General features: G+C 37.6%; 1 protein-coding gene across 3 annotated transcripts in view; it reads left to right on the top strand.

Moving 5' to 3' along the window:
• The window catches only part of DOK7 (docking protein 7), a 397,628-nt gene that overhangs the window by 313,794 nt on the left and 66,021 nt on the right, over nucleotides 1-17,813 (top strand). The gene's annotated exons all lie outside the window — the stretch shown is intronic.

Here is a 17,813-nt window from a genome sequence, read left to right as displayed (position 1 = left end):
CGTAACCGCCCGCACAAAGTATAACAAAAAAAACTAACTAAGTATTAACAAACACCTAAACCTAAACCGTCAACCCCCACATCGCAATAAACCTAATTAACCTATTAACCCCTAAACTGCCAAACGCCCACATCACAATAACCCTATTAACCTATTAACCCCTAAACCGCCAAACCCCCACATCGCAACAACCCTAATTAATATATTAACCCCTATACCGCCAACCCCCTTACAATGCAAATAACTAATTTAATTAGTAAGCCCCTTAACCTAACACCCCCTTAATTAACCCCAATTACTACTAAATTACAATTAAAATAAAAAACTAACATTAAATTACAAAAAATAAAAAAGTCTAACATTACAGAAAAAAATAAACAAAATTATCAAAAATAAAAAAATCTATACCTGATCCCTATGAAAATAAAAAAGCCCCTTCAAAATAAAAACACCCCCTAATCTAAACTACCAATAGCCCTTAAAAGGGCCTTTTGTAGGGCATTGACCTAAGTTAAACAGCTCTTTTACCTCTAAAAAATACTAAGTCCCCCCTAACAGTAAAACTCCCCACCCAGCTAACCCCCCAAAATAAAAAAACCTAACACTAAAATAAACTAAACTACCCATTGCCCCTAAAGGGTCATTTGTATGGGCATTACCCTTAAAAGGGCATCCAGCTCTTTTTCAAGCCCAAAAAAAAGAGGTGCGGAGCTGTGTTCTCGATGCCTGGATCCTCAACGGCCGCGTTCCTTGACGGCGGCGGTCCTTGACGGTGGCGGTCCTCATCGGCGCAGAGGCTCCTCTTCATGCGATCGTCCATTGCACACTGAAGATTGAATGCAAGGTACCCCATATTTATTGGTGTACCTTGCATTCCTATTGACTGAAATTTTGAAATCAGCCAATAGGATGAGAACTACTCAGGGTCGGCTCCAAGAGGGGGCATTAGGGGGCAATGCCCACCCAAATGGAATGCTGTGCCCCCTCAAAAAATATTAATATGATCAGGCCCGGACTGATATTTAAGCCCCGCTCATTGCGACCGGCCGCATTATTTGATGAAGGTTTTTTTTTATTTATCCATAAATTATTTTTAATTGTTGAATAAAAAATGTTATCATAAGGGGACCGGCAACCGCACAGCGCACACACACACATTATCTGCTGATGATTGTTTGATATCATTCATCGTGCTCTGCTTACTCTGACTGACTCTGACTGACTTGCGGTCGCCACACTGCACTGATTCGGCATGGCATGCCATCAGGTGACACAGAGTGGAGCAGAAAAGTTAGTCGGAGAGCAGCCAGAGGACTCAGCAGGTGACTGCTGCGCTGGTGACTGAAGTCAGACAGAGTTTACTGTGGAGGACTTTTTTTGGTAGTGCTGGGCCGGGCCGGCCCAATGTTACTCCTATCTGCGGCCATATACACAGACTGCGTGAAGCAGCGGAGTGAGCCAGAGAGCAGCCAGCTGCCAGACTCAGCAGGTGAGCGCTGCGCTGGTGAGTGGTGACTGAGGTTAGAGTGGAGGGCTTTTTTTGGCAGTGCTGCAGGCACTTCTGTGTGCGGCCATATAATATGGGGACAACACGTGCCATGTTAGGTGTAGGCCACCAGCGCCTCGCACAATCTGGTGGGGAAGGCGGCAATACTCCACTGCTTCAGGAGGCTGCAGCATGAAGGATGCTGGGACACAGAACTTGGTGATCGTGGACATGATGAAGTGAAGTCTACAAACTACAGAGGTGGAAACTCTAGTTGGGACGTTAGCATGGGCAGGTTAGCCTTTAATTCTTATGTGCGTTTATTTAATAACAGGGAAAATCAGTATTAGTTTACCATTTTTATTGTTTTGGCGTAATTAAAGTATCCATTCAGATCTATCATTCTATTATTATCATTATGCAGCCTTGTCTCCAAGAATAAATGCGTCTTACAAATACTAGAGGATGTCTCATGATCACTGGTTTACCTTTCTCTTTTTTACCCCCCACAAAGTGGTTCCTGTGTTGCACTGTATCAGCATATGATATACTCACCCTAAGTTAGAGAAAAGGGTTAAATAAAATAGTCTAGAAACCTAAATAAAAAGGACATATTTGTTCTTATAGTAACACATTAGGAAGTGTAAAATGTATTAGCTAACCATAATTAATATTTTAAAAGATATTTTGACTTCTGTTCCTTGAAGATAAATAATTTACTTGCATATGTGTGTTAGTAACTGAAGTTTGGATCTCAACAAGTAAAAAAGTGTGTTGCTATTCAAAATTCAACACACATACACACTCATACACACACTGACAAACACAGACAAACACATTTATACACACACATATACATACACACAGAAGCACACATACACACACAAACACACATACACACTCATACACACATACACACTCATATAGACACACACACACATATTAATACACACATAAACATACACACATAAACATACACTGTGTGCAGAATTATTAGGCAAATGAGTATTTTGACCACATCATCCTCTTTATGCATGTTGTCTTACTCCAAGCTGTATAGGCTCGAAAGCCTACTACCAATTAAGCATATTAGGTGATGTGCATCTCTGTAATGAGAAGGGGTGTGGTCTAATGACATCAACACCCTATATCAGGTGTGCATAATATTAAGCAACTTCCTTTCCTTTGGCAAAATGGGTCAAAAGAAGGACTTGACAGGCTCAGAAAAGTCAAAAATAGTGAGATATCTTGCAGAGGGATGCAGCACTCTTAAAATTGCAAAGCTTCTGAAGCGTGATCATCGAACAATCAAGCGTTTCATTCAAAATAGTCAACAGGGTCGCAAGAAGCGTGTGGAAAAACCAAGGCGCAAAATAACTGCCCATGAACTGAGAAAAGTCAGCTGCCAAGATGCCACTTGCCACCAGTTTGGCCATATTTCAGAGCTGCAACATCACTGGAGTGCCCAAAAGCACAAGGTGTGCAATACTCAGAGACATGGCCAAGGTAAGAAAGGCTGAAAGACGACCACCACTGAACAAGACACACAAGCTGAAACGTCAAGACTGGGCCAAGAAATATCTCAAGACTGATTTTTCTAAGGTTTTATGGACTGATGAAATGAGAGTGAGTCTTGATGGGCCAGATGGATGGGCCCGTGGCTGGATTGGTAAAGGGCAGAGAGCTCCAGTCCGACTCAGACGCCAGCAAGGTGGAGGTGGAGTACTGGTTTGGGCTGGTATCATCAAAGATGAGCTTGTGGGTCCTTTTCGGGTTGAGGATGGAGTCAAGCTCAACTCCCAGTCCTACTGCCAGTTTCTGGAAGACACCTTCTTCAAGCAGTGGTACAGGAAGAAGTCTGCATCCTTCAAGAAAAACATGATTTTCATGCAGGACAATGCTCCATCACACGCGTCCAAGTTCTCCACAGCGTGGCTGGCAAGAAAGGGTATAAAAGAAGAAAATCTAATGGCATGGCCTCCTTGTTCACCTGATCTGAACCCCATTGAGAACCTGTGGTCCATCATCAAATGTGAGATTTACAAGGAGGGAAAACAGTACACCTCTCTGAACAGTGTCTGGGAGGCTGTGGTTGCTGCTGCACGCAATGTTGATGGTGAACAGATCAAAACACTGACAGAATCCATGGATGGCAGGCTTTTGAGTGTCCTTGCAAAGAAAGGTGGCTATATTGGTCACTGATTTGTTTTTGTTTTGTTTTTGAATGTCAGAAATGTATATTTGTGAATGTTGAGATGTTATATTGGTTTCACTGGTAAAAATAAATAATTGAAATGGGTATATATTTGTTTTTTGTTAAGTTGCCTAATAATTATGCACAGTAATAGTCACCTGCACACACAGATATCCCCCTAAAATAGCTATAACTAAAAACAAACTAAAAACTACTTCCAAAAATATTCAGCTTTGATATTAATGAGTTTTTTGTGTTCATTGAGAACATGGTTGTTGTTCAATAATAAAATTAATCCTCAAAAATACAACTTGCCTAATAATTCTGCACTCCCTGTACACATACATACAAAAACACATACACACACAGATGCACACCTACGTAAATGTGTGCCCCCTCGTGAAAAAAAAATGCCCATTTCATTCGTTCTGGAGCCGACCCTGGAGCTACTGAAATCTTATTGGCTGATTTGAACAGCCAATAGGATTTCAGTAGCTCTAATCCTATTGGATGATTTCACAATTTCAGCCAATAGGAATGCAAGGTACCCCAAATTGATTGCGGTACCTTGCATTCAATCTTCAGTCTTCATTGGATGAAGAGGAGCCCCCATGCAGCCGAGGACTGCCGCTGAGGACCGCCGCCGTTAAGGACTGTCACCATTGAGGACCGCCGCCATTGAGGATCCAGGCATTGGGAACACAACTCTGCACCTCCGCTCCACGCCGCCTTCACTCTGGATGAAGATAGAAGATGATGGATCCATCTGGAAGAAGACCTCCGCCGAACTTCAGGAACAGTGAGTACCTATTTTCGACTTAGGTTTAGGCTTTTTTATTTTAATTTTTAGGGTGTTTTTTTTTAGATTATGTTTTTTTGAGGTTTGAAAAAGAGCTGATTGCCCTTTTAAGGGCAATGCCCATACATATGCCCATTTAGGGGCAATGAGTAGTTTAGTTTTTTTTAGTGTTAGGTTAATTTATTTTTGGAGGTTTGGTGTGTGGGGGGGTTACTGTTAGGGGGGACTTAGTATTTTTTAGAGGTTAAAGAGCTGTTTAATTTAGGGCAATGCCCTACAAAAGGCCCTTTTAAGGGCTATTGGTAGATTAGTATTAGATTAGGGGGTGTTTTTATTTTGGGGGGAATTTTTATAGGGGTATTAGTTTAGGTTTAAATTTTTTATTTTGGATAGCTTTGTTTATTTTTTTCTGTAATTTTACTTTTTTTATTTTTTGTAACTTTAGCTTGGGAGTTTGTATTTTTTTAAACATATTATTATTATAGTGTAGTATAAAATACTTCATACGTAAAGTTTCTTTATTTGCCTGCAGCGTATGCTGCGCTGAGCGCCTCAGGCAGCCCACGGCAGAACGCTATTTTTTTTAATTAGGTGACATTTCCACCACTTAGCCAACAGCAATGTGGCATAGTTTGAATTATGCTGTATGGCTAGCACGCTATTGGCTAACATCACCTCACTTATAAAATAGTATTGTGCTGTGGGAAAGATTAAGAGGGGTATAGTAGTGCACTAGGGTAAGATATATCAAACTACTCACTAAGAGAAACAATACTCCTATTGTTTATAAAGGTGTAGATGCTAGAGAAATAGGAAATAAGTGAGAGCGCTACAGAAGCTGAAGATATAAACATTACATTTATTAAAACAATTCGTAGGAAATAAAATGTAACTATAAAATAGGGACGTCTCCCTTCAAAAAATAAAAAACTATATTAAGCTGTAAAAATATATCAAGCAGTTTAATTCAAATCTGCAACATAAGTAACAACAGTCCCAATTGATATTTGTGTATATAAAACAAGCTTCTATGAAGCGTACCACCGTAGGCTCTGCCACCTTATATTACAGTCCAGGTATCCAATCTCCCATCTACTATTGATATCATGAAGAAGGTATGGGATCTGTATAATCTAGACTAGCTTAAAGAAGTTGTAGTAAGCAGCGTATTATTAAATAGGCAAGACAAGTAACAGTCTCAATCAATATTGAAATTTGAATATGAAGCTTCTTGGAAGCTAACCGCCATGGGCGCTGCCACCTTATATTATAGTGCAAGTATTCAGGCTTCCATACACTATTGTTATAGTGAAGAAGTAAGTATGACAATATAGTTCCAGTATAAAATTAGACAGTTCTATACCAGGCATCCGAGTGTTGTTTTTACAAGTGTGGCAATCCTCTTGCTGTATCAGAGTTTTACTCTGACTGCGGTCTTACCCCACATAACCGCAGTCGGAGTAAAACTCCTATACACTTGTAAAACAACACTCGTATAGAACTGTCTAAGGTAATTTTATATTGCAACTATATCGTCATACTTCTTCACTATAACGATAGTGTATGGAAGCCTGGATACGTGCACTATAATATAAGGTGGCAGCGCCCATGGTGGTTAGCTTCAAATTTCAATATTGATTAAGACTGTTACTTATGTTGCCTATTTAATAACACGCTGCTTACTACAACTTCTTTAAGCTAGTCTAGATTATACAGATCCCATACCTTCTTCACTATATCAATAGTAGATGGGAGTTTGGATACCTGCACTGTAATATAAGGTGGCAGAGCCTACGGTGGTACGCTTCATAGAAGCTTGTTTTATATACACAAATATCAGTTGGGACTGTTGTTACTTATGTTGCAGATTTGAATCAAACTGCTTGATATATTTTTACAGCTTAATATAGTTTTTTATTTTTTGAAGGGAGACGTCCCTATTTTATATTTAAATTTTATTTCCTACAAATTGTTTTAATAGATGTAATGTTTATATCTTCAGCTTCTGTAGCGCTCTCACTTATTTCCTATTTCTCTTGTACTGTGGGAGGTTTGAGGCGCTCATGGTGTTATACGCTGCAGGCAAATAAAGGAACTATTCGCATGAAGTATTTTATAATTCATGACTGAAAGTCCCCTTTATTTGTAGCACTGGTAAATCCGAGCATTTCAAAAACGCTAGGATTTACCATCACTTTAATATCTAAAAAAGTATTTTATTCAGTTAGTTTGATAGATACTTTTCCTTTTATTATGTATACAAAGAGCAAGAAATGATGTGATTTGTATCAATTGTAAGGGAATACAAGATACGTAAAATAAAGTTCTCTGTGCTTCTTTTCTTCCAACAACAAAGAAATTGTGTGGTTTAAAGTCTTTGACTGATAATTTTAAATTTTTATATTCAAACTATTGTCTAATACAGTAGGTTTTTAATTATTTAGGGAAACACTGACATGGCTTTTATAGCATGATATGGAAAAAGACTAATGTGGGAATTTAGAAAAGGTCATATAGAATAATGTAATTGCACATATACCTAAATACACATTAAAATCAACACAATACTGGTGCCAACCACACAATACAACATATAAGGGGTATAGAATAATCCTTTTGAAATAAAAATATGCTTCTGGGAGGGGGCGGAGCTAACCGGGCAAGAAAGCGGCCACATCCTTTAGCAGCTCTTACCGACTACATGGTTTTCCACCTGTTTATTGTTTGTGGCCAAGCTTTGCACAACCAACATTGTTACATTAATATACTTTATAACATTTAAACCTCTAAATTTCTGCCTGTTTCTAAAGCTCTATTGACAGCATCTTAATCACATGCTTTTGTATTTGCTTTTCACAACAGGAGACTGCTAGCTCATGTGGGCCATATAGGTAACAATGTGTTCACACCCGGGGACTTATTTAAGAGTTAGCATAACACAGTACTAAATGCAACTCAATAGATTTTAAATAGTCACAGTCATGTGATCAAGGGGCTGTCAGAAGAGGCTTAGATACAAAGTAATCATAGAAGTAAAAAGATTATTAATATAATCGTGTTTTCTGTGCAAAACTGGGGAATGGGTAATAAAGGGATCATCTATCTTTTAAAACAATAAAAATTATATTGTAGACTGTCCCTTTAATGGTGCCATTGAAAGAAAAATGGAGATGAAATAGTGTGAGAGTTATCAAGCTCAGCTGTGTTTGAGTTTGTCAGATTGTGATTGTTTTGTTAAAAAAAAAATATTTGCTGATCCTGGTTTACTGTTTATGAATAAGATTGGAACAGACCCCATAGGGCTCATCTTATCAAAGCCCTTCTCTCCCCTTTGACTGCAGGTTCACACAACCGAACCTGCAGTTAGGAATACAAGCGCACAGGAGCGTTCATGTGCAATGGTAAATGCCAGAGGAGAAGCTGGGCGGATAGGGGTGAACATATATGCCCCTGTCCGCCGGTGGATGATAAATCGATTTCATAGCAGGCAGAAGTATGGAGAATTATCTTTTCTTGCAAGAGCTTTATGTTAAATAAAAACTACATTTTTCGTGAGGAAAGGTTTTTTTCTTTAGTGCCAAATGATGAAAACAATGAAAGATTTGTAGTAAAGGTGCAATAGTTTTACAGAGATGTGTCCTTTTTTCTCTTGCATGTATTCTACTGATTTGGGGTTAATGAATATTTTAAGCGAGATTTTGTATTTTTTAACACATAAGATTTGACCTTTCTTGAATTGAGTTTCATATAAGTATAACTTGCTTTATAAGGAAAAATGCAATGATGCATGTATTTCATTCACAGTTTATATATGCATAGGCCTAAATTATAGCATACTTGAATGTCTGTCGGTCCTTTGCATATAATCTAATATTGCTATAAATATTTTTTAACAAATTAAAACCCATGAGAATGTTTCTAGAAGCATATTTTTTTAATATAGTTTTTATTGAGTTTTTCAATTATATTGAACAAAACAAACTGTACTTTGTATTAGTCTTACAAATATTCACATCAATATACGAGATACATAGTCATATGAACAAACACATTGCCTAGATCTGATATCATTATCTAGCTTTAAAACATATCTGCGGGAATCTCTAACACTCATAGCATTGTAAATTTCCTGTATCACGAAAAATGAAATCTCCATAAGACTTTTGAGTGAAAAAGGGTGAAATAAGCTTATATCCTGTGGTGTGTATATCATAAATCTTGATTAGCCATAATATATGTGTAAGAGTATGTTTAAATTATTAGCATTGAATTAAACTTTCCTGTAGTTTGTAGACCCTTAACAAAGTATGTAGTATAAAGCAATAACCATGGTATTGGTAAACTCACATTATAGCAGAATGAAATAAAACCACGTTATCCAATGTATACATGAATATAAGCTATTAAGATGGCATGAAAATCTATATGATTTGGAAATGTCATTCAGTTAATATATGCAGAAATATATCATGCAATAGTATGATTAATAAAATTGTTGCCATAATATTTTTTTACTTGTATATATAAAGTAGAAAAGAGGTAGAAACCTATTACAACACCTTGGCTATTAGATGGTATAAAATTGAGACAGAGGAAACAGAAAAAGAAGTGTATGACCGTTAGCACGGGAGCCAAACTATTGATATGTAGATTTGCATAGGGTAAGCTTACATAAATCTAAGGACCATTGTCAAATAAAGTGCTCAGAATCTAGTTCCACCCAGGGCCCTTGGGCTGATGCCAGACTCCAGCAATGATGAAGAGGATAATTGAAGAGCACATGTTTTCAAGTACCTAAAACCCTTTGCTAGAGTTGTATTGTAGTTGGATATTGTAGTCCCTGTTCTCAAATTGTCTTCCCCGATCTACTGAAATAGTAACATAACCTCTATCAGTATTGTAACAGGTCATAAAATAAAAGTACCGTATATTAAGAGCAGTATTTTTCAATGGAAAACGCAAAATTAGCCTCTGGGGATTAAGTGAGTACCCATAGTACTATATAAAAGTGTGGGGTGGAGAGTGTGGAGCCAACCAGGCAAATATTTGAAAGCTATGATATAAGTATACCAGAAGTTCAGGAACAACTCAAATATCTATATAGATGTGACATAGCGGCTACAGACTAAGCTATGATATAAGTATACCAGAAGTTCAGGAACAACTCAAATATCTATATAGATGTGACATAGCGGCTACAGACTCAACCCGAAGTCTTGTTTATGAGAGCTTATATCTAAGTCTTAAACATAGTTTAAAGGGGTAACTGTATCCCTCAGCTCAAACTATAACATTTATGACATTTAAGAAAGCAGAAATGTAGTGTCTCGTCTCTCCAAGGAGATATTGATATATTTGAGTGTTAATATATATATATATATATATATACAGGGCCACCATCAGGGGGTGACAGGGGTGACTCCTGTCAGGGGCCCAATGAGCCAGGGGGGCCCCATGAGGCAAGAACTAAAAAAAAAAAAAAAAAAGATTTTTTTTTTAATTTTGGCAGCCACCAGTGGGTACTATAGCAGAGTGCTAATTGAGCATGGGAAATGTTATTACAAGGAGTAAAGTATTATCATTTTAGAGGATTTCTTAGTGTGCACTAAACCACTATGCTCAGTGTGAGACAGACTTGGCACTTTGTACAGTGTGTGCCTGAGTCAGACGGCAGATCACTTTCATTTGAAGGGGAGGTAGGACTTACTTAGCAAATGTTTTTTATTTCTTTGTGCAATTTTGGATTGTAACTTCAGTGTGGTAGTAGTTGTATGGTTGGGCTAGGGGTCCATAAAAACACATTTTTTTAGGAGCAGTGTATTTATGATTATTTGACAATGCTGTAGAAATTCTATATTTAAAACCATGCAGAAATGTTTCCTCCTCAATACACAAATGGTAGATGCCCTTTTGGCAGATATGCATTTTATATATATATATATATTACATTCCAGTTTACTGCCCCTTTATGCAAGGACTTTCCAGATGCAAGGAGGCATTTTATCTAAGATTTTTACATCTGCATAAAATTTTAAACTCTCAGACTAAGATTGCTCAGTGTTTGAAATGAGACAGGTTAACTTAAAACTGTTCAGTTTACACTACAGCTGATTTAGATTTGAAATACATACCAACAAGCCTAAATCCTGCATTTAACCAGATCTAATGGTATGAGTACCACAGCTTATGGTCCCACCAAAACCATATAGAGTACAGCATTTTCAAAATCCATAAGTACAGCTGACAGATGGGAAAATTTGTACACTATATTTGAAGTGGTGCTCTTGGTTGGGGAAAATGGGAAAAAAACAAACAAACATATGTCAACCTTTTAAAGGTACTTTTCTTCATCTAGCCATCTACCCAGCTCATTAATGTACAATTTTGAATTCACAGAATTATTTTTCTTTGCACATTTACAAATATGATTCTTTAAAAAGTGATCTCTTATTTTCTGCATTTTTTTATCATGCATGTCACACATGTCTTTGTGCTTTGGTTTGTGTCTCTATGTGTATGTATTTTTTATCTGTGGGTCTCTCTGTGAGGGTGGGTGTTATCGTGTGTATGTCTTTGTGCTTTTTCTGTGGATGTCTGTGAGGGTGTGTGCATATGTCTTTGAGCTTTTTCTATGGGAGTTTCTGTGAGGGTGTTTGTGTGTATGTATGTATGTATGTCTGTGTTTTCTGTGGTTGTCTGTGTGAGGGTGTGTGTATGTCTTTGTGTGTTTTCTGTGGATGTCTCAGTGAGGGTGTATGTATGTATGTCTTTCTGTGTTTTTCTGTGGGTGTCTCTGTGTGTGTATGTGTGTATATGTCTTTGTGTGTTTTCTGAGGCTGTCTCTGTCAGTGTTTCCTTGTGTGTATGTGCAAGTTTGTGTTTGTGTGTGTGTGTCCATTGTCTGTTCCTTTTTAGGACATTTTGACCTTACTACTAATTATTTACATCTTTCTACAGATTTTCAGACTAACAAGACCTTTCCGGAAGTAACCACTCCACCATTTAAACTTTAAATTATTGTTTAGGCAGTTCAGGGCCCTTCCTTTCAGCCACTGCATGCTGTTGTCATAATTTAGTTGTCATCTTCCTTTACAAAAAGATAATCAGAACTCCATATTTTGTTTTCTAAATCTCCTTTTTTTTTTTTTACAAAACTGTAGTTTACCTCATTACTTGTCAGGTCAATGTAAACAAGTGCTAAGTGTCTGTTTGGGTTTCTGTGTCTGAGTGTGTTTCTTTGCGTGTCTGCTAGAGTGTCTATATGTGAATCCTTATGTGTGAGTGTGTTTGTGTGTTTCAGTGTATGAGTGTGTATGTGTGTGTGTTTGTGTGTATGTTACTACCTTTACAACATTTCCAAGTTTAAATAGACAATTAAGAATAAAGTGCATATACATTTTAGTCACTTGGTCAAAAATTGCACATGTCAAAGGAGGGGGGGGGGCCCTGATCAGTGGTTGAGTCAGGGGCCCCAAAATTTCTAGTGGCGGCCCTGTATATATATATATATATATATATATATATATATGATCAAAATAACAGAAGTAGCATACTTTAACAAGGGAGAGACTATAAATAGCAGACATCCATAATATATGTAGATTGTAGAGTGACTAGAACTCAAGATAAGTATTGAGCTTAAGAGGATATCAACTTAATATATCTCACAGAACCGTATTACATATAGTCTAGTGGTAGAAGAGTATATAATATATATGACCCCCAGCCATATCTGCCAAATTGGGCACCTGTTTGAAAAATTATGTTATACCATAGCAAATAGAAATAACAAGTGCCATCCTGTCAAATCAATTCTGTACTATTAAACAATAAGCTATCTACGAAAGAGGCTAGAATGAAACTGTATATAACAACAACTAGATTATTAGAGTAGTCAAACCCATAGGGAGTGTTTAGTATAATATGTCTCACGACCCAAACATGTGAAATACAAGAATACATCAATGGAAATTATATAACCAGCCAAACTGGTTATCTTTACATGTATCAGTTCTCTCTATCTTATGGAGTATCTTGCTTGTAAGTCCATTTCCTATGCCCACTTCTGACTTCATGTCTAGCATAGAGAATCCTATGGGCGAACTCTTCTCTGTGAGTGCAGGCCTTACAATAGGAATGTCACCCAAGTGCGTAGCACGCAGATAATACTGTGTCGGCCGAGAGCAACTTTGTCTATAAGACTGATTGAGCAAAAACTTGCAGGAATCGAAGTGCTTCAATTTCATTTTATGTACCTCACTTGAGTTTCTATTCACTCTCTTCTCAGACTTTCCCTTTAAAATTAACTTGCAACGTCACCAGCTCTTTCAGGCTTCTCATGGTTAACGGAAGACATTATGTCAGGAAGAGAATCCTCATCTTTAACTATAGGTTTCAAGGGAATCTTCATAGTAGATCTAGGGTTTAAAAGGAGTACTGCCTCCACGTGCTTCTCCATTTTGTAGAAATGATTGGATATGAGCCTTTCTATAGCTTGAAGTATAGTAGCCTGTATAGCATCCATGTTCGTTCTAGACTTTCTCTGTGAGACTTATTACAGATCCTGGGCTGACTGTGTACAAAATCTCTGACCTTAGCGCAGCTTCCGATGGGCACTGTCCGCTCCAGATGGCCTTTACCATCTCTGCTATCTCTCTAACAAGGTCGGTAGGGATCGCAGCAATGATTAGTAGTGAGGCTGTCAAAATAGCCGAAGGTGTCTCACACACACAGTGTGATCTCTCCGTGCCTAACACTTTCAACAGGCACCACAAATCTTTCCTTCTCCACCCATATGTGTCTAGAGGTCTAGGACCTGCCCAGATTAGGGCTCAAAAACTCGGCCACAAGCAATAAACAGCTGTTAAACCAAGTAGTCGGTCGGAACTGCTAAAAGATGTGGCCGCTCTCTTGCCCGGTTGGCTCCGCCCCCTCCCATAAGCATATTTTGATTTCAACAGGATTAGTCTATACCCCTTATATGTTGTATTGTGTGGTTGGCACCAGTATTGTGTTGTTTTGATGTGTATTTAGGTATATGTGAAATTACATAATTTATATGACCTGTTCTAAATTCCCACATTAGTCTTTTTCCATATTATGCTATAAAAGTCTGAATAAAATACTTTTTTAGATATTAAAGTGATCTAAAAATTAATAATAGGAGTAAATTAGAAAGTTGTTTAAAATTGCACGCTCTATCTGAATCATGAAAGTTTAATTTTGACTAGACTATCCCTTTAAACTTTCATGAATCAGATAGTATGTCATTTTAAACAACTTTACAATGCACTGCTATTATCTAATTTGCCTCATTCTCTAGGTATTATTTATTGAAAGGCATACACAGGTAGGCTTAGGAATAGCAGTACAATGCTAGGAGCTAGCTGCTGATTGGTCGCTGCACATACACTTCTCTTTTCATCAGCTCGCCCAGAAGGCTCAATTTATCAAAGCTTTAAACCTCAATCCATCTGTGCTTGGATTTAGATTTATCAAGGTATCCACCCTGTTCAAAACAATGCTTTTTCCTGCACTCGGATTAAATCACGATGTGTATTCGCATCTGATCGATTTAACATATTTTCCGCCCATCATGATTCAGATAGAGAATTAACACGAGGTATCTAAGAGCTGCCACCAATCAGCAGCTATTTAGCTATTTGGATATGCTTTTCAACAAAGGATATAAAGAGAATGAAGCAAATCAGATAATAGAAATACATTGGAAAGTTGCTTAAAATTGCATGCACTTTCCGAATCATGAAATCATTTTTTTGGGGTCTCATGTCCCTTTAAGCCAAATCCAATTAAATTCTAAACGTTATCACACTGTGTAGTCTGAAAGTTGCTGTCTAAAAATCCACAAACGTGTATTCGGCATCTTTGTATGAACTCCATAGAAAACAATAGTCTAGAAGTCTGAATGAAATCAGTCTCACAACAGCCAATGTTACATAGGTGTATAATGAATGCATATTCTAAACATGTCTTCAATCAAACACCATGGAAAATATTAATAATAGACAGTCAGGAAGTCGGAATGAATATTGGGCCATATTTACAGTTGTCGCTTCCCTTCTCCTTAGAATGTGCCACAGATATCGCCTTACTTTACAGCAAGCAGAAGAAGTTATCCCTCAAAGATGGTGAATAAGGGTTCCGAGATTGTTTTATTTCCTGTTGTGGTCTTGAAGTTTTAACAAACCATGAGATATTGCAGAGGTTCTGACTTTCACAACAATCAGTTCTGATGCCATTTGAGCAGATACAGAACTATTTGGAGTCAGTCACCTTCAGAACAAGGGCTATCCCTGCCATGTTGAAATTGTTGGCCATTCTGCATTTCATGGCCACTGGTTTGTTAAAGTCCAGTGTTGTGATCAGTGTGAGTCCATCTACATTCTCCAGACACCTATGGATTGTATTAGACACCATATTTAAGTATCATGTTTGATTCCCTTAAACACCCGAGGATTGTCAATCAGTAAAACTTCATTTTTTTCCATATTACTGGCATTCCAATTGTATTAAGTGCTAAAGACTGCACACACATTGCTTTGATACCACCAAGAGACTAAATTTACTGCAATAAAAAGCATTTTCAATCCCTGAATGTGCAAATGGTATGTGATGCCCAACGTTGTACCATAAGTGTTTGTGAAGGTTTCCCTGGTTCATGTCACAACTAATATATTCTGCGTCAATCTGAGCTTTTTGCTAAGTTCGAAAATAATGAAATGCCAGAGGGATGGCTAGTTCGTAAGTAGAAAACTTCTAATAAAAAGGTGTGTGATGTAATTATATTTATTAATAAATCCACTTATCTGCATCTAGTCCGGCTTCTAATTTATCAAGTAACATGCCTCATTTGATGCGAAGATATCTGGCGCTAATTTTGGTGTTGGACACTAATTCGGAGGGCTCAAAGTGACGTAAACATTCTCACATACACTCACTTCTACTTTTTGAAACTTTAATAAATAGACCAAAATTGAGTTTGGTTAGCTCGCAGTAGTGCATTGCTGCTCCTTAAATAAAAGATGTCAACAAACCCCCTACTCTAATAACCCCTAAACTGCCAGAACCCCACTGCAAATTACCCTAGTATACTATTAACCCCTAACCTCCACATAGCCCACCACAATTAACTCCCTACACTACAATTAACACCCTACACTACAATTAACACCCTACACTACAATTAACACCCTAAACTGCCACATAGCTAATAGGTTTTTTAGAGAAAAAAAAATCAAAAAAGAGCTGTAATCACTTATGGCAATACCTTATTATTCTCAGGGCAACCTTTTTTTAGGATGTATTTTTTCAGATTAGGATTTTTTAGGAATAGTGTTTTTTAATGGGCAAATGAGATGTTATCACTTTAGGGCATTGCCCTACCCAATGCCCTTATATGGGCAATGCCCAACCAAATGCCCTTTTCAGGGCAATCTTTTAATGGATAGGTTTTTTTTTAAGGTTAGGATTTTTTTTTAAACGTAGGATTTTTTTAGTAAAGGGTTTTTCTATTGGCAAAATAGCTATGTTCACTTTAGGGCAATGCCCTACCGAATGCCCTTTTCATGGCAATCTTTTTTTAGGTTAGTGTTATTTTTTTAACTTAGGTTTTAGTTTCTACAATAGGACTTTTTTCTGGGCAAAAGAGCTATGTTCACTTTAGGGCAAATACCCTCCTAATGGCAATGCACAACCATATGCCCTTCTCAGGACAATTTTTAGTGTAGTTTTTAAAGATATCCTTTTTTGGGGGGTTGGGGGTTACTATGGTTTTAGAATAGGGTTTTGCTCACCAAAAGAGCTGATTACTTTACCTAGTATTAGCATAGATCTTACTGGTTTGCACACCTCACGCTTACGATAGTGTTCTACTTGTAATCTTGCCCGTAATGTGCTAGATTCATAGATGACTGACGAAGATTATTGTGTATTTAAGTTGTTTTGTCTTTTATTTTTATTTTATTTCTCTTTAATTTTTTAAAGGCTTGTGTGCCTGTGTTAGAGTGGAGTGGTTTTTTAGTTACATATTAATTTTACAAATTCGTTTTATTAGTTCTATGCCAATAATGTTTTGCTTTTTCTAGAATCAGTGAAATCCTTTGCAGACTTTTCTGATAAAGGGTAAAGGGATAGTAAATTGCTTCATTCTCTTGGACTCCTTTGCCTAAAACATACCTAGGTAGGCTCAGAAGCAGCAAGGCACTACTGGGAGCTAGCTGCTGACTAGTGACTGCACATATATGCATCTTGTCATTGACTCTCTTGATGTGTTCAGTTAGCTCAAATTGCTGCTCATTCAACAAAGGATACCAAGACAATAAACATTTTTGGAAGGTTGTATTATTATCTGAATAATGAAAGAAGAAAATAAAAACGGGTTTCATGACCCTTTTAAAGGGGCAGTTTACCCTAAATTCTTCTCCTCTTTAAATTGTCCCCAAAGATCCATTTTACCTGCTTGAGGGTATTAAATTGTTTTCAAGTAGTTCCTTTACCCTTATTTCTGCATTTAAAATAGCTAATTTAGCCTGTGGAATCCCAACCTACATTGAACGTTTGTATTCTGGAGTCTAGGCTATTAACAAGCCTAAGTAGACACAGCCAGCAGAAGTAATTACACTCCTAGTGGGGTGCAGGATAGTTAAGTAATAAGATGTTAATTTTCCAGTGTTCTCTATCAGGCCCTGATATTCAAAACCTCGCCGGCACGGAGAGAAATCACATAAAATCTTTGGGCTTTTTTTAGACCTTGTATTGTAATGTAGGATTCTCTGTTTCACATAAAGAACACTACATAGCAACGTAAAAATTTCTCAAGATAAAATTTGTGTTTCTATTTTTTTTTTATTGGCCCCGCCTAATCGACAAGACATTGGGTCATATTTATCAATGTGTGAGCGGACATGATACGAAGTAGCGTATCATGTTCGCCGCACATCGATAAATGCTGACAGCATATGCTGTCGGCATTTATCATTGCACCAGAAGTTCTTTAGAACTGCTGGTGCAATGCCGTCCCCTGCAGATTCGCAGCCAATCGGCCGCTAGCAGGGGATGTCAATCAACCCGAGTCGTATTCGATTGGATTGATTGCTGTCCGTGGCCTCAGAGCAGACGCACAATTTATGGAGCAGCGGTCTGAAGGCTCGCCGGAAACAAGGGGCATCAAGCTCCATACGGAGCTTGATAAATATGCTCCTTAGAATATATCTCCTGAGCAGCGAGGTTTTTAATATCAGACCCTAAGTATTAAGCTTTGGTTTAAAAACAGATATAAGATAAGGAAGCAAGTGTGTGTACGTAAAGTAATAACA

Source organism: Bombina bombina, chromosome 2, assembly GCF_027579735.1.
Source record: "Bombina bombina isolate aBomBom1 chromosome 2, aBomBom1.pri, whole genome shotgun sequence".
Lineage (NCBI taxonomy): Eukaryota > Metazoa > Chordata > Amphibia > Anura > Bombinatoridae > Bombina > Bombina bombina.
The sequence above is the reverse complement of the archived record's forward strand: the minus strand, read 5'-3'. Positions and strand labels throughout refer to the sequence as shown.